The following is an 18,561-nucleotide window of genomic DNA, read 5'->3' as shown; positions in this document are numbered from 1 at the left end:
TTTTTCTCAACGTAAGTGTTTCCTTGTGTTGAATGTTCATAAGGAAGGATTAGTGACGATTTTGTGAGAATAGCAAAAGTCTTGAAATTACTGATTTTTTATGATAAGTATGCAGCACATGCGGCTATTTTTGAGAAAAACAATCCATAAATCATATAACGTGTGTGTGTTCATATCATAAGAAATAAAATTGTTTAAAAAGAGGATTTGAGTCCTCGTTATATATGGTAACTTTCCAAGATGGGTATTGAAGATAAAAACTGGTTTGATATTTGCGGTATTCTTGGCAATGCCGTTTTACATCTAAACAGATGGAGTTTCCTCAAGTATGTGCTGTTGTTGAGAATTTGGAGGGAAAAACTGTTAGGTGTTGGGACATTATGTTGAACAAAGATGGCGGCAGTAAATCAAATTGGCAAAGAATCAATGCAGTCACAATTTTGAGTATTGAGTAATTCTTAGTAACAAAGATGGCGGCAAGCAATCAATGCAGTCCCGATCTTGAGTGTTCCTTGTAATAAAGACGGCAGCGAAGAATCAATGCAGTCCCGATCTTGAGACAGAGGCTGCCGGTGAACTGATTGAATCCAAAATTCGACATTTTTTATAATAATTTGTAAAGCTTCTGATTGATTGATTATTATAACTTGTGGTTATAAAAACGATCGTCAAAATCATTGGTGTCATACCCTCATTATTTGTCAAAAACATTTTAACAAAAACTGATTTGATTTTCGGCAGGCAAATATTTATACATTTTCTTGAACGTTCCAGACTGCATTTTTACACGAGGGAGCGTAACATAGTTCATTTTCTTTTATTTGTGCAGTAGTGGTCGCATCACATCATGTTCCTATGCATTCTTCATATGCAGTGATCGCTATGAAATGTTCCTGCTGGGGATTTATTCTGGCCGAGCATAGCGGTCGCTACAAGTCTCTCCTCCTAGACGAGAAGTCGATCTAAGGAGACAGAATACAAATACTGCAAGTATTTCACTGAATGGAGTGAACGCTTTATGCATCTGTCGGATTTGATGGAAGTTTTAGCACTAGGTAGCACGGTATCATCAGATTTATATCGGAGAGTATATCTTGGTTAATGGCAGTCAAAAGAAAAATGACGTCACCAATATGTGTGTTGCACGGTTGCCTGGTTAGATAAATGATGCAATTTCAAAGGAAATGAGCCGCCTGGTTGCAAGATGCATCATGGACGTTCGTGTCTGTTTGGAGTATACCGAGGAGCTGAGCGGTAACTAGGCAGAATGCTGTAGGTTACATAATTCCTTGCCATTTCTGTGGTTTAAGTGCAAGTGAGTCTGCACGGTTAAAAGTGAAGAGTGCAAGTGAGTCTGCGCTGCCAAGTACTAGTGAATCTGTACTGGTGTTATTGATGGCTTGAATCAATATGCATGTGCAGAAAATGTACTGGGATTGCTAAGAATCTGAGGTGCTTGTTATAAGCTCATTCTGAGGGTGTCCAGCGTAGTTAGCCCGGGGAGAGGAGGGGTGACGTTATTAAATTCCGGATGTGCCAAAAATATGGCTGTGGTTAATGTGAGAGCATCTGTCTCCATTGTATTGCACGTTTCATGGGAGATTTAGCGTTAAATAGGCGTTAATAATCACCACTAGCATCAATATAGGAAAAGTCCCGTTTGGTGGGGTGGGGGGTAAATTATCCAACGTGCTGCCTGCGGTACCACTGATCCGTAGGAGGACCATCTGTGGTGCTATTTTTACTGTAATCGGTGTCCAATTAATAGGGAAGACATGTTTTGTTTAATTTTCGATTTTTGAGTGATTATTGGCATGAAAGGCTACTTTGTTAAGACCAGTGTTGCTAGTTTGTAAGGATGTCTGTTTGCGCATCACTGATTCACTAACATTGTATTAAATGACTGGAAAAAAAAGATTAGTTTTTTTCTTTTCTTCCTTTCAGAATCTGATGTTTCTTTTTTGTAACATTGTTTTCTTACTTAACTTTTATAGAACCCATAATGAGAAATTTTATGAGAACGATAAGTAGGTTGTAGGAAGCGCCGATGTTGCATGATGAATTTATTAGTGATGTTATCTAAAATATGCGATCTGTATTCTGTTGGAGTGTTCATCAGATTCCGAAGTTACATAAGGGTCTCCACTTGTAGGATAGACTCACGGGTGAGTAACTCATTTGTAGGAATGTGGTTTGGTAGGCAAACCAATTTATAATGGGGATTTATCAATTTATAGGGCCAAGGTTGCGTGTGTAACAACTTTAATGAAGTCGAAAGTAGGAGTGTACCCACGGGACCATTAAAGGTAAATTTAACAAGATTAATAGAAAGGTTTCACCAACCCACATCCTTACATGAGAATAGCACGAGGCTTGAAATTACTGATGTTTGTATGACACGTGTGCAGCACACAGGTTTTACGTCCATGTGGTTATTTTTGAGAAAAACAGTCCATAAAACATATAAGCGAATGCGTGTGTGTGGGGGGGGAGGTCCATATCAGAAGAACAGTAGTTCGAAATAAAATTGTTTAAAAAGATTTGAGTCCTCGTTATATGCGATAACTTTCCATGATGAGTATTGAACAAAAAAAAACGGTTTGATTTTGTGGCATTTTAATGTTTTACGTCTAAATAGGCGGAGTCTTTTCGAGCATGTGCTGTTGTTGAGATTTTGGAGGGAAAAACTGATTTGATTTTTGGTGAGCAAATCTTTGTATAAAGGCCTTCTAGAACGTTCTAGTATTTCTATGCAAGGGAGCATAAGATAGTTCCTGTTCTTTTATGTGTGCGGTGGTCGCATCACGGCGTCGTGTACCTACGCATTCTTTATAAGCATAGGCGTTGAAGCAGTGATCACTATGAAATGTTCCTGCAGGGATTTATTCCAGCTGGGCATAGCGGTTGCTACAATATGCTGCTATGGCACCATGTAGTAGAACCATAGAATTCTCAACAACCTTGGGGTTTATTTAAACTGGTAGTCACCAAATATAGGACTGCGGCTTGTGAGTCAGTATTCACCAATTTGTAGTCGGAATCCGTCGATATTAGTTATATCACGGTTGAAGGTGCAGGGATATCTATAAGTCGAAAGTGGTGGGACCATTAAAGATAAATTTAATGGGATCTCCAACTTGCAGAAGGGTCCTGCTGCGTCACATCCACATCCACATAAATTTAAAAGGCATGAATAAATTCGGAAAAAATAACAACATACACCAAAGAACTTGAGATCGCTGTACTGGAATAAAATAACAATATTTATTAACATGTTTAAGAAACAATAATTCAAATTATTTCAACGTCAAGGTTTTGCAACAAGTGTTCATTAGACATAATTTTCCCTTTGGATGTCGGCCTTATTAACACTGCCATGACTGAGTATTCCATGAGACATGTCATTGACATCCTGACTCCTAACATGTTCGTTTCAGCTACCCAACTATCACAATGGCACTTAGATTAGCAAGCTTGACTGCCCATGGATTGAGGGTTACCTCTTGTAAAATTCAAGTTGCACGCAACCTTCAACATCTCGGGGTGGATATTTGTTGTCTACAAAAAAATCACTTTATTCCATCGGATTATCACAGTATGTTGGAGAGAGACTTTCAGCTCTACTCAGCATATTTTGATATCTATTCAAGGGGGGTCTCTTGGCTAGTTAAACAAACTTTGAATGCGTCATCTGACCCAGTATTTGTGGATCCTGAGGGTAGACTGTGCATTCTAGATGTTACCATAAAAGATGTGGAATTTCGACTTATTGAGGATTCAAGCCTTTCATGAATTCATCTCGGTGGTTAATTCTAGTGGGAGACTGGATCGCGGTCCTGGATTCCGACTTAGATTGCAGTGGTAATGTTTCAAGGGTATCTAATCGAAATCAGGATTTTAAATCATTTTGGGATTTTATTGATAAGTTTGATCTTGTCAATAAGTACCGGAATGAAAATGCCTTGGGGTATAGTATGGACTTGGACATGAAGCCGCGGTTCCGATTTGATGCAACTTTCTAGTAATATTGATCGGTTCTTAGTTAGACGAGTCAGCATAGGTTTTTTAGATCCTCCAAGTTTTCATAGTTTAGAAAAGGCAAAAAGGTATAATTACTGATTTTCATGGCAAGAGGGAACACACGTGGTTATTTTCTGGAGGTCATTAAAACCTGTGTGTGGCCATTACATATGGAAACAACAGTTTGAAATAATTTATTGAAAAGAATTAATTCTCTTTTGATATGGTACTTCCCATGCAGAGAATTTGGATGTATAACGCGCACAAAGTCATGTTGGTGTTTTTACGTCTCATAAGACAGAGTCGACAACGATGGTATTACTCCAAAAACTGAATCCCAGACTGATTTGATTTACATGTGTAAAAGCTTATATAGAAGAGTTCTAGAACTTTCTGAACTATTTGTTGTATGACTACACATGAAGTGTAATGTAATCTTTTTATCACGTGTGCGGACGAGCAAATTACGACGTTGTGTCTTTATGCGTACTTCAAACGTGTGCATGTTGAAAACATGATCGCTATGAAATGTCTCTGCTGCAGATTAGTTCCGGCTATATATAGTGGTCGCTACATCACTCTCCTCCTAGACGAGGTTTGGCAGTCTGAAAGAAAAGTGACATCATTAATTTTTGAGTTGCATGGTTGCCTCAGTTTGATGAATTGCGTAATTTCAAAAGAAATTTGCCACATGTATTCGCAAGGTGCATCATGGACGTTTGTATCTGTTTAGAGTATATCGTAAGTGAAGGCAAAATGGTGTAGGTGATAATTCATTGTCATTCCTTGGTCTCACAAGATTCTCCTAAAACTGCATCCCAAACTGATTTGATTTCCACGCACAAAAGTTTATATAGGCGAGTTCTAGAACGTTCTGGACTATTTGTTGTATTACTGCCTGCGAAGCGTAACATAGTGCTTTATCACATGTGTGCCAATGGGCAAATTACAACGTTGTGTCTTTATGTGTACTTCAAACGCGTGCGTGTTGAAAACGGTGATGGCTATGAAATGTCTCTGCCACAGATTTATTCCGGTCATTTACATATGCATTGAGAAATAAATTGGTCGAACAACCGGCAGGTAAACCAAACACACAGTAGAAAAAGGAACAAGTGGGTTAATTGGGACCCGCCATGTTCTGGTGTACTTTAATATTCGAAATTTCTTTTATAATGTTGGTTATATTATGTATCTGATTTCGATTTTCTACTTACTATTTAAATTCAGGTATCAAACATCGTTGTATTTATGGTTTGCTTTTTTTTATATATGAGTGACATATTTTTTTATGAGTCAGTAATTGATTTAAACCGCAATGTTAAAGCGTAAAATGACTAAACATTGTATTAAAAAATACCCAAATATAAGTAGGATAAAATATTACGAAACACCGTGTATGCAATTATTTTGTCTTACCAAATTGGAGAGGTCAGTTAACTCTACCTAAGCCATACCACACGTAGATTTCTGAAAACAAGTAAGAATTCGTTAAATGCTATTACTTTTATATCTTATCGAAGTTCATTTTTCATTTATCGATTCATTCGTAAATGTTAAAAGATATGTGACCTTTGTTTAGTATGAAAATGTTTCTCTTAAAAAATCGTAAAATATTGGTGTGCTTGTTAAGATGGAGTCGACAGATCGATTTTTTTACGTTGTTTTAAGCAAAATAATATTACGTACTTAATTGTCATGTCGAAAATAGCAATATATGCCTTAAATTAAGAAAATTCATCGAGTAGAAAGTTATTTTACTTAAAAGTAATTTTTACGGAAAACTGGGTAAAATTATATTTTTCTTGCATGTTATTAAATAGACGACGAAAAGTTCATACCCAGGGGACATAACTCAGAACGCAAATTTGAAGTTACATTTTCATGGCGACCAACATTTTTAGCCTTGATGGACTACGTATATCAGAATTTTGGGGGAATTTTTGACACCCCTAACTAATTTTTGACAGCCCTAACTGTGAATAAAATATAAAACGCTCGTAATTTCTCTTTTTAAAGTGGGTTGTTTATTTTCTTTATGGAATATACTTCCAAAATAAACAATTAAAGTTGTTTAAAAAATAATAGAAATATTTTTCAGTTTTTAAAAAACAGTGTTTACAAAGTGCTGGTGTGCGTTCAACCAGCCATTTTTTTTACGTATGAAATCAATTGAATTTTACGAGTGAATTTATTTTTCAATTTTTAAACTTTAAAAATCTATCAAAATTTTTCTATTGGTTAAATTTTTATGATATTTTCAGGATCAATGTGAAATTTTGTGCTCTTTACAATAAACCGAATATAATATTTTAGACAAACGTTTTTTTTTTTCATCCGCCCCCCCCCATTTTGAAATGTCTATTAAAATTTAAATAATTAATTTACGCACCAAAATTTTATATATCACAAATTGAAGATAAAAGATCAATAAATAAAATATTCTAATTTAAAACAAAAAAAAAAGAAATGTTTTTTTGGAAATTTACCTGTAAAGTCCAAAGTGTAAAACCTCTTTTTTTAAAAACCACGTTAATTTTTTTTCTTTTTTTAATGAAAGTTCATGTTATGCTTACATCGTCAAGTAAATACCGGACGTTGACGGCAATTTTTTCTATTTCATTCAATGTTTTATTTTTTTAGATATTAAAAAAAAAATCACTCGATAAAGTAGAAATAAGATATAATAATCAAAAACTCGTGTATTTCATTAAGAGAATTAAAAAAAAAAATCGGTCGACTGAATTATTTGTTCAACAGCAAAAACTTATAAGTGAATGTGTGTTTTTTTCAGCTACGGAGGCACCAAAATTCTAATTTTGGTTAACAGCACGCAATAAAAAGAGACATTAATTATGGCGTTTATAAGTCACCGTAAGATAATTGCAAAAAAATCAGAGTTTTTTCTCTCTTTATTTGAACAGTCAATAAATTTGAGTTTGCGTTTTTTTTTAATCCTTGTTTAAAAAAGTATTTCATTTAAAAAGGACATAGAATATAAGTATAAATATGGATAAATTCTTATCAATGAACAATGGAAGTACCCATTGAATAGAACTTTTTTATAGGTAAGTGATTTTTGGAATTTATATATATTTTTTATAATCGAACTAAGTAAAATTTTGTTTAAAAAAAGACAAATATTGCATAATTTGTTATTTAACTTGTTATTTTCTTAAAAAATTTTCTTGCCTCTTTAATTGAAAAAAAAGTCAGTGTTTGAATTACATTTTTCAAGTAGTTATAAGCTTCGAAAGATAGTAAGTTGATTTATTCAAGTTCATATACGGCATTTTTAATGGCCGATTCTGATACACCTCGCGATGGACTTCTTTTTTTTTTTTTTACTAAAAACACAATAGCAATTGTTCTACTCGATACATTTTCGTAATTTTTTGATATATTATTATTTTCAGCTAGACAATTAAGTAAATGGTTCTTGTCCAGAATCCCAAATTTTATTAAAAGACAAAAATAAAGAAACATAATGTGACGGAATGAAAATATCATCTAAAAAATCACATAGATTTTTCAAGTAGGTTTATTTTCCTAAAGAAAACCATTTTTAAATAATTAATTGGAATTCGTAGGCATTACAACATAAATCTATTAAGCATAAATTGTCGTTGAATTATCTCCCTTTTACTTATGTGGAATTTTTATTTCAAAGTAACGGCAATAACCTCACTGCTCAGACACATATTGATTTTCTTATTTAAAAAATAAAACTATTTGATTAATTTACGTAAATTTTTGGGATATGATATTTTTGTTTAGTCATGGGTACATACATCATACAGATTTTTCTAATAATATGACAAGAACCCATAAAAAGCGCTTGTCTATACCCCCTCCCCTGAAAAATAAAAAATAAAGAAAAACATTTATGATATATGTACTCATGACGAAAGAAAATATTGTAGACCAAAAATTACATAAATTGTTCAAGGATTTTTTTTTAGTGCCTCCTCATGTCATGTTAAGAGTGGCTTTCTAAAATCTCGCAAAAGCTCAAATTATTTGTTCTGCAAAAATCATGGCACTTGTGAACTAATGTGAACGTACAACTTTTTTATTTTTCAATTGAGACATGGGGAGAATGCATACCGAGAACAGACAAACATACATCAGGGGTAGAGAATTCTACTTGTGTTATAATTTTCTTGTATTTATTTTAATTCAATACATTTTCTCAACAAAATGACGCATTTGAAAATTTCAGAATTTTGGCTTTGTTAGGAAAATAAGTAAAAATCTCTAATTAGTGTAAAAAAACACAAACTGCATTTTGTGCTCTTAAAATTTTCTTTAAACTATTAAAAAAAAACATTTATTAAAAGATTTTCGATTTGGTTCTGAAATTGAATTTGTCTGCCTCTGGTATGCACTCTTCAAATGTCCCAACTGAAAACCAAACAGGTTGTGACTTTGCACTAATGCACAAACGCCAAAATCATTGATTATTTTGCTATAAAATTCGATATTTTTTCTTTCCGTCACGCGTATGGACACCATACAGATTTTATTATGGTGGGGGGGGGGGCTTGCACCTTATTTTGATAAAAAAGTAAAAAAAATAATCGAAAATACTTTGGTGGTATAATATCAAGATAAGCTATCTCCCTTTGTCAGCATTAGTTAACCTGCACTTAAAAAGACTCCAAACTGTTATTTTGTTGATTGTACACTATAGTTGACAAGAGGAAAAGAAGTGAAAAACAAGCAAAAAACAACAAATAGTAAACAAATTATGGTAATTTAGCAGAGAAGCCAACAAACAACTATAGGAAAAAATAAATATGTACAAGAAACGAATACTACAGTATCCAATAAAAGTTAATTTTATATCTGGCTCATAAGTTTTGGTTTTCAAGTATAGTATTTATTGCTCTGTATTTAATCTAAAAAGTTCACTGTTTCCTAGCGGATTTGAAAAAAAATTGGCAGCATCTTCTTCTTTGGAAGAAGCAAGCCTTGTTTCAAATATTCTTGGTATGTTTTACGTGTACCCAGCATACTATAAATACCTTCAAAGCATCTGTAAACCTTGAATTCTACCGAGCACGTGAGATTAACTCCAGAACTTAAACCCTTTTCTGGGATCGTTAAGAGTTGATGATGGTTCCCCCACAACACTCCCCTCCCAAGCTGATTTCTCCAGGTGTGAAATCTATTTTTTTCTTTTTGGGATAGACCAGCATGGGGTTTGTGCACTTTCTCTTTCTGCCAGAGCATCTTTGTTCTGGCATGATTTGTGGAGGTTCTATGTCAAAAGCACCATATACTGTCTCGATTGCCTCTACACCTTCCTGTGGTGGTTCTGCTTGATCCTCGGGGTTTGTTTCCTTATTTGGTTCAGGTGGCTTTTATGTTCGAATTTTGGGCCTTGAATGATGTATGTGACATTGCCCATTCTTTATGAGATTGTGCCCTGTGCCCAAAAGGAAACATTGTTCTTGAAATGCTTAAAATAGACTTTATCACCGAGATTAAATCATTTTGTTGGCATGGTAGAGGTTCTGCATTGCATTGCGTGTTTAGGCAGCAGTTTATCAAAAACTTATTTGATTTTTTGCCCAAACATAATATCCACTGGGGATCCGGCATCTGGTATGTTGGGATTTTTCGTGATTCTATAGAATTGGAGAAATTCTTGAAGAACCTTTTCCCTTTGTGTGCCATATGCCTTCTTTAACGCCCTTTTTAGCATGTTGACGAAGCATTCGGCATATTCGTTGCTCCAGCGATGATACTGAGGGGTCGTGATATGCTTGACTTGATATGATTTGCAGAATTCTCTGAACTCTGCCGAGGTTAACTGGGTAGTGTTGTTGCTGAGCAGACAGTCCATGACCCTAAAACGAGCAAACAACTCTAATAAAAAATTTGTAGTGTTGCTGTTGTTGGTTTTCTGCATCTTAGGATCTCTGGCCATTTTGAGTAGCTGTCTACAACTATCAGGTAGTAGAAGTCCTCTACTGGTCCCACGAAGTCAATGTGGATCCTGGACAACGTTTGTTTAGCTTTAGGCCAGCGTTTATGCATTATAGGGGGTGTTTTGGCAGCTAAAGCATGACTTTTGCACATTTTCACCATGTTTTTAATGTCTTGGTTCATAGATGGCGAGTAGATAAAACCTCATATAGCTTTTCATCTGATTTGTGTGAAAATCCTTGAGTATCCTTGTTTGATCGGTTTTGAGGATGACAACCTTTTGTACAGCAACACTTCATTGCAAACAGAAAAAAATATTTGAAATGGTATCCCCCAGTATTAACTTCTGCTTTGTGGTCTTAATTTCTTAGAGTGTTATCGGCAGTTTGCAGATAATATTATTAATCATGGTTTTCAATTTGCTATTAATATGTAGTGCCTCGATTTTCTAGTCTTAGAGAGGTTCTATTTGGGCAGGGATTAGTCTCAACGGACTGCCCGTGTGTGCAAGTTATTTTGAGAAGAGAAATTCTAGTGTATAATCGTAATTTAGAAGAATCCTTCCCCATCTTAATAGCTGGTTTGCTGTGAATATGGGAAGTCCATACAGGAAACGATGGAATTTCAAAACTGGAAATGATGTTGTGTCCTTATTTCGATGTAAGAATAATTTTCTCCGCTAGAAGCAGAGTCCGGGATGCAAAAACGATTAGATGTTTTGAGCCATCCGGCATCCTATGTAGCATGTATGCACCAATGCCATACTGGCTTGCATTGCTAGCCACTGTAATATCCAAATCTGGGTTAAAATGAGTTAGGAGCAGTTTTGAGGTAAGGATTTTTTATTATTGAAATTATGTCTGATAATCCAATGTTCATTCCTAAGGTTAATAATTGGTTAAGTGGTGTACACAATTTGTATACGTTGTGGATAAACCCTTGGTAATAATTTGCCAAACCTAAAAAGCTTTGTAATTGTGCTATGTTTTTCGGTGCTGGTATCTTTCTAATAGCTGTCGCTCTGTCCGGATCTGGGCGTCTGTCATCTTTATCAATGATATATCCTAGGTACTTGATTTTTTTGTAAAAAGAATTCATACTAGTCTTCTTTGACTATAAACCCATAATTTTGTGTTCAACTGAATATTTGTTTGATATGGTTTGTGTGTTTCTTTTCTGCTTGCTATGATGATGTCATCTAAATATGCGATAACAGTGTCAAGGTCACCTGGCATGGTATCTATGACCTGCTGCAATATAGCAGATGCTACCTTGACCCTGAATGTGAGCTTTTCATATCTGTACAAACCTCGATGGGTTTTAATACAGAGGAGGATAACACCTTCGTCGTTTACAGCAATTTGTAAATAAGCATCGCTCAGGTCGATCTTAGAAAAAAACTTGCTGCCATTTAATTCTGTGAGCAATTCCTCCAGGCTGGGTAATGGATAGTGGAAGTCTTCTCACAACCATTGAATCCAGTCGAGAAGTTGGTGCAAACGCAGATTTCCCTGGACCTCTTTTTTACGTAAACTGCTGGTGCAGCCCTCTCGCTGTATTCAATTTTATACAGTATACCAGTGTTTTTCAATCTGTCCAGTTTCTGATTTATCTTGTTCAGGGATGGAAAAGGGACGTTATGTTTTTTTTTAAATACTGGTTTGTGCCCAGTTTCAGCTTAAAATCTGTGGCCATTTTTGTACATCTCCTAAGACCAGGAGTGAATACATCTGGAATTTTTTCCTTAAAGCTCGGTATTAGTTTCTTAGTTTCTTTTGAACAGGCTTCTGGTTTTAACTATTTCTTAATACACATATTTTGAGCTTTTTAGTTTTTCTCAACAAGGTGGAGTTGGTCATTAATTCCCCCTAAAAATTAATTTTAGTGCCATTGACAGCTTCGGCCATTCTATGGGCTCTTAGCATAGTAGGTTTTTGTAATTTCATCCACGTTTTGAAGTTTAGTATTGTAAGATCCGATCCAATGTCCAACTGAAATTTAATATTCATGACAAGAATTTTGACCATTACGTATTTCCGTAGGTTTTCTTGTAAGGCGTCTCAGGTTATGCTTTGACACACTCGACTTTTGTTCTGATTTTTCCTGCGGTGAAAGCTTTTATGTCCCATTCAATTACATATAAGACATTTTCTTGTTAAGTATGAGCAATCCTTGACCCAATGTTTACCACCACATCTGAAACAAGGGCTCTGTGTTTTTGGTTTTTTGGACTTTCGGGGGTAATTTTGTGTGTATGGTAAGTCGGTAGTTTCTATTTGGTTATTTTTTTTATATATTTGTGATGCTTGCTTTGATATTTCAGTGTCAAGTTTGTTTTCTAGCTTCATTAGAACTTGGCGCCTAATTTCCGCATCTTTTCAAGAGGTGAAAACTTGCACAAAAACAAGTCATTTAAAATTGTCTGCCATTAATTTCTACAACCTGAAATCATTGCAATGTTTGTTTACTGCTGCGTATGTGGCAATGTTGTCATTATTATCTTTGGTCACGTTCAAGCATTTCCATTTCTTATGGAAAAGCGATTTCTGGGGGAGAATAGTTTTGTTAGCGGATTTACCGTCTCGTTGAACAATAACTGTGGTTTTCTATGGCAAGATGAAGTCACTGAATTTGTTCTGTTTTGTCGTTTCAAGCTTACATAGTAGTAGTTGGTCTTCTTCTGGTTAGACCAGTTACTGCAGTCGATATTGAAAATGTCTTCATATCTCCTGAAATAAGCTGCAAATGATTTTGCATCCTCTTTGTATTTGAAATTATCTGTTGCAAATCATATATTGTGAGAAAAATCTTAATCATTTTTCACACGCATGTTACTTTTTAAAATTTGTGTCAGTAGTTCCTCTGTCTGTTGTTGGCACTCGGACAATTATTTTGGATGTTCCATTGATTGTCTTTGATGTTACATTAGTTGCTCGAATCATTCTTTCTGTAATTCAACTTGTTATTTCTTTAGCTTTTGTTGATGGTGTACCATCATTTCCTGTTTTTCTTCCCATTTCTCCTACAAGTTTTTTTGCATCTTGTTTTTTTTTTTTAGAATTTTCTATTTTTTTGTTCAATTTGCAATTTCCTTAACTGAATCAAAGCTGACCTTAGCTCCTCCACCTTGTCTGGATGGTTAGTTCAGAGAAAAAAGTACAGATTTCGTCTTTTCTTTTCTCGTTTGTAAGAAAAGAGAATTTTGTAGTTTGCTCCTTTTTTCTCTTTTTGCAAATACCGGGCGGAAAATAATGATTATTACCACATTGTTTGAAACAGTCAAGAAAATAAAATGTTTGTTGCACTTGACAATTTTAAGACGTCTAAATTTTCTTTTTTGGGAAGAAAATGGAAGCAGAGCTATTCAATTTCTTTAGCATAAAAAAGTCAAACAAAGAGAATAATTAACAGTAAAAAAAATATGTATATTTTTTCCAGGGGAAAAAACAATAAAGTAAAGATTTATTTTCTTTTTCGTCACGTGGAGAGAACAACAGCAACAAATTTTTTTGTTAACACCCAACACAATAAGAAGATTAAGAATTTAACCTTATTTTTGTTCTTTTAGAGCTTTTGAAATGCACTTTTCTGATAGGATGGACTGACACAATTTTTTTTTGTTTTTTTTGTAAAAAGATTTTATTTACAGTTTTTTGTCTCATACTTAGCAGGTTCTGATTTTTGTTCTGGGAATTGGGTTTTACCCGTTTGATTATTTTTTTAAGTCAATTAACAGAGGTGTTATTTTTACCTTTTAGGTTACTGCATGGAAAGAAAAAATTCTTCGAATCCTTGTACTGCCAGTGTTATGACAACACTGGTCTATCAAATTCCGTTTGTGAGTTTTCGAATCCTCTGTGTCAAGTGTTATGGGTACACTGGCTAATTGCTGTTGGACTGGGAAGGCATTATTGTCTGAGCATGAGTATTATTAATAAAAGACAAACGGTTACAGAATGAAAAGCGTGTTTTGCATTCCACTGAGCATGTGAGGTTAACTCCGCAACTAGAGCCCTTCCTGGGATCGTTAAGAGTTCCAGTATATATGGATGGTGATCGAGTCCATTCTAGTATTTGCAAAAAGAGAAAAAAAAGGGCGAACCACAACAATAGCAAAATCGAATGTAAAAGAAAAAATGGAAAAACAAATTGAAGAGAAGCCTTATAATTGTCAAGTTTGTGGCTTATCATGTATTGCAAAATCTCATCTTGAGATACATATGAGGATACACACTGGAGAGAAACCTTATTCTTGTGAATTGTGCAGCTCATCATTTAAAACAAAAACTCATTTGAAGAGACATATACAAACGCACACTGGCGAAAAACCTTATAACTGTCAAGTGTGTGACTTGTTATGCATTACAAAAACTCATTTAGACATTCATATGCAAATACATGTCGGAGATAAACCTTATTCTTGCAAAGAGTGCAATGCGACATTTAAAACCAAAGCTCATTTAAGGGTGCATATAAAACAACACACTGGAGAGAAACTGCATTCTTGTGACGTCTGTAGTTCAACTTTCACTTCAAACTCTGCCCTACAAATTCATATCCGAATACACACAGGAGAAAAACCTTATTCTTGTAAAGTGTGTGGCTCAGCATTTTCACAGAAACCACATCTAAAGATACATATGCAAAGTCACACTGGCGATAAACCTTATTCTTGTGAAGTGTGTGGTGCATCTTTTGTAGTGAAATCGTCTTTAATTGTACACATGCGAATACACACGGGGGAGAAACCTTATTCTTGTGAAATTTGTGGCTTATCTTTCACAACAAAGTCTGCCTTAAAAACACACATACGAACTCACACGGGAGAGAAACCTCATTTATGTGAAGTGTGTGGCTCTTCTTTTACACAGAAACCGCATCTAAAGATCCATATGCGAATACACAAGGGAGAAAAACCTTATTCTTGTAAAGTGTGTGGCTCATCATTTACAGTAAAATCTAACTTAACAGTACATATGCAGAAACACAGTTGGGGAAGAGATAAAATATAAACCATAATTTTCAAATGACGTGATCTCTGAAAGAAATACATTGTGAAAGAAAAACTATCCTAATTAAAAAGAAATCTTAAGAAATACTTAAAAACAATACCTTGAAGACCAATTGTTGGGATTAATTTATCTCTGAAATAAAGTTCAATTCTTACACGTGAGAATGCAACAAAGACTCAGTAGATAAGTTCTTATCAGAAATGTGGTGACTGTTTGCAAGAAGGGAACACAACCAAGCAATTGATATTAAAGCTGTTTTACTAGGTGAGCAAAAATAATATATAATGTAAGAGGAAAACTGACAACTGCACAGAATGATGAAGATGATTAAGGTTTGCAAAAACATGGTTTGCTAGAACTTATCTGAGTTCGGATAACAGACGCACTCATCCCTCAATTCTGGTTCTTTTCATGTGGATGGTTAACGGTTCTGCTTCGTTGCATAGATGTCCAGGAAGAAGACAATGTTCAATGGATAATGTGAAGTAGAAGTGCGGTAGCTTTCAATAACTGCCGTCATGGGCTTCTCACCGAAGTGCCAATCTTTAGCTGGGGTCGAAAAAGAGGCTGATGCAAAATCTCCCAAGGTTTTTATAGGTTAATACACGTGACCCCTAAGGGGGGGTAGGAGACTACTGATAGCCAATCCACAGAGCCTTAAGAGAGACAAGCGCCATTAAGCAGGAGGAGCAACATAAATAAATTCCAATACAATGTGTAAATACAAATCGCAGCTATAAAGGAAACACCATTTCTTTTTAAAAGAGCTTGTGGATATAAATTCAATTCATAGTGAAATCAAGTGTTAGCTCATGGAGAGAGTTCCATCATCTCTAAAGACTAATAAAAATTTGCAAAAAATAGTCCCTAATGATGCTGGCTTAAAAAAAGGTGAAAAGAGAAACGATAAGGAAAAGAAATCGAAATACTTCAATCTTATGTATTAAGTTGTAATGAAATACAGATATCAGCCATAAAAAGGAACAACATCTATTCTTAAAAGAGCACTTGCATATAAATTCAAATCATAATGAAATCAAGTGATTCCAAGTGCGAGCACCTTGATCTCTTAAAACTAACTGAAATGATTTTAAAAGAAAATGTTAGAAAATCCTTCTTAAACATATGACTAAGCGACAGTTTGACCCAACACATGTAAACTCAGATTATTTCCCCTTGAATTTAAAATCCAGTGAAATATTCTAACACAAATTAAAAACAAAATTGTTAGGCTTCACATCCTTAATTATCAATAAAAGTCTGCTGATTAAAACAACTTCAACTATAAGTGTTAAGTGAGCCACCAAGAAGATAGAAACTATTAGAAAGAAATTAAGTATTAGACCAAGGAGGCACTCCATAAAAAGTAATAATATTTTTTGTGATTCGTTTGTTTAAGTATGCAGAAAATGTTATTCTTGTATTCTCTTCAACCATATTCTAAATAATATATTTTACACAAACATTATAAAGCTTTAGTAATTAGTCATTAACTGGTATTCATGCAAAATATTCATAGGCAAATACTTCACTTGACTTCAAAAGGTCAATAGTTACTCTCAGTAGATGTAATATAGCGGCAAGCAAATTCCACTGGAACTCAATCATTATTGATCCACCGACAAAAGAGAGATTGAAACTAGTAATTCACTCCTGTTGGTTTGTTCATTTGTTTGTACTTTTTGTAATAACCACACCTTGGATTTTTTGGGAAATTTTACACAAACGTTGATCAAGGTGAAAATAACATTTTGGCGAAACAGATTTTGTTTGATAACTCTGGTTGCCTCCATGGGTGCAAGGATTTTTAGGGGTAAAATTGCGCTCAAATCGTTCATTCAATCATTTGTTTGAACTTTTCTCAATAACCACAACCTTGGTTATTTTTAAAATCATGCAAAAGTATTAGTTATGGTAAATAAATTTTCATCTATGGAGGGGGACTCGGTATGCTTATGTTTTTGTTTCAACATGGCTCTAGGTACATAAAAAAATAATGAAAAGCAACTCTTTTTTTTTTTTTTTTTTTGGTAATTTATCTCATTATTTACATCTGGCAATTGAGTGAACAGCAACATCTTCTGATTAGTACAAAATTAGTTTCTATTACTCTTCACAAAAATCAGGTAAATAAAGGCTTTTGTTATGCGCGTCATCTTATTTCGTATTTAGATTTTCCATCAAAATGTTTTACTGTTCTGCAGTAAATTTGAATTCCTTCTATTTTTCAGTTTTGACAATTTTGTGAAAACGGTACAACAAGCACTTTAATGGTACTGGCAAATATCTAACACAATCAACTAAATAATTTTATATATATTGTAATATTACTGTATCTCTCTGTTTTAATTTTCTTATCAGTTTGTTTTTCCTGAGGATGGGGCATTCTACCGGATGCCAAGCATTCTTCCATTAGTTTAGTTACTCCAACCAAGAGATATTTTTAAGATTCTAACCGTCCCTTTAAGTGCTATTGTTTGTATTTCTTTTGCACTTGGTTCACCGGGTATATCCGCCAGACAGTTTTTGAAATTCTTTTTCATTAGCCTGGTTGCTCCTATAATGACTAGAATGATTGATACCTTCTTAAGATTCCAGTTTCTTTTCATGTTGTACATAAGTTATTGGTATTTTGTTATTTTCTCTCTCTCTCTCTCTCTCTCTCTCTCTCTCTCTCTCTCTCTCTCTCTGCTCTGTTAAGGCCAGAATTAATAGGAACGCTTACTACAACTACGGTTGCCATATTCTCCTTCTTGTCCCATATCACTATGCCAGGCTTAATAGCCCCATTTTCTAGGTATGTAGCTGTAGGAATTTTGTAGCCATATATATATATATGTATATAAGTATTATTCTAGGTTTATATTTTGCCAGAGGTTTTGCAACCAAGGAATTTATGAGATTCATACAAGAGTGTTCGATACTGAAGTAAAGCAAGATACACTTTTTATTTATTTCACATAAGCTACATTCATGAGCATGTTTCAATCAGACAGTTACAAGTAACTAGGGACCTCTTCAGGCGATGCTGCTTATACAAAAATAAAGTCTGACCATAATTTAGTGTTGCAAAGTTTCATCATTGGCTGTCTCACTTCTTAACTGTTAATTATTTTTCTCATTGGTGTGTATTAACAATATGGAGTGCATAAACGAGTTTATTTTTTTGTTTAGATTTCTATTCTATTGTATTTCTATGCCACACAGTTGAGTGTGTTAACAACATGCATAACTTTGCCTTGAGTTTATTCAATTTCCAAATTATACTTCTGTATTAAGAAGTTTTGTACTCTGGGTGCGGTTTTCACATTGGTTTTATGTGGTTTGTAATCAATGTTTATTAGAAGATGTTGCATATGAGAATTCACGCAAAATTTCTATAGGCAAATACTATAGACAACATTTTGACTTCAAAGGACCGATAGTTACTCTCAGTAGATGTAATAGAACAGCAAGAATTGAAGTAGATGTAATAGAACAATCTGATAGGCCCTGAACTGGCATCTAAGCTTCAGCCTCTGTCCCATCGACGAAACGTTGCATCCCTCTACTTGTTCTACAAGTATTTTAATGGTGAATGCTCTGACGAACTGCA

At 34.5% G+C, this 18,561-nt stretch overlaps 1 protein-coding gene and 1 long non-coding RNA gene across 2 annotated transcripts in view; both read left to right on the top strand.

Moving 5' to 3' along the window:
• The window catches only part of LOC145242303 (uncharacterized), a 76,213-nt gene that overhangs the window by 23,108 nt on the left and 34,544 nt on the right, over window positions 1-18,561 (top strand). The gene's annotated exons all lie outside the window — the stretch shown is intronic.
• On the top strand, window positions 5,446-17,119 carry LOC145242302 (uncharacterized). Its single transcript, XR_013862701.1, has 2 exons — window positions 5,446-5,500; window positions 13,713-17,119. It is a non-coding gene; the product is annotated as an uncharacterized LOC145242302 (long non-coding RNA).

Source organism: Euprymna scolopes, chromosome 21 (assembly GCF_053919585.1).
Source record: "Euprymna scolopes isolate OS-2025 chromosome 21, ASM5391958v1, whole genome shotgun sequence".
Classification (NCBI taxonomy): Eukaryota; Metazoa; Mollusca; class Cephalopoda; order Sepiida; family Sepiolidae; genus Euprymna; species Euprymna scolopes.
This window is presented reverse-complemented; position numbering and strand designations above follow the sequence as displayed.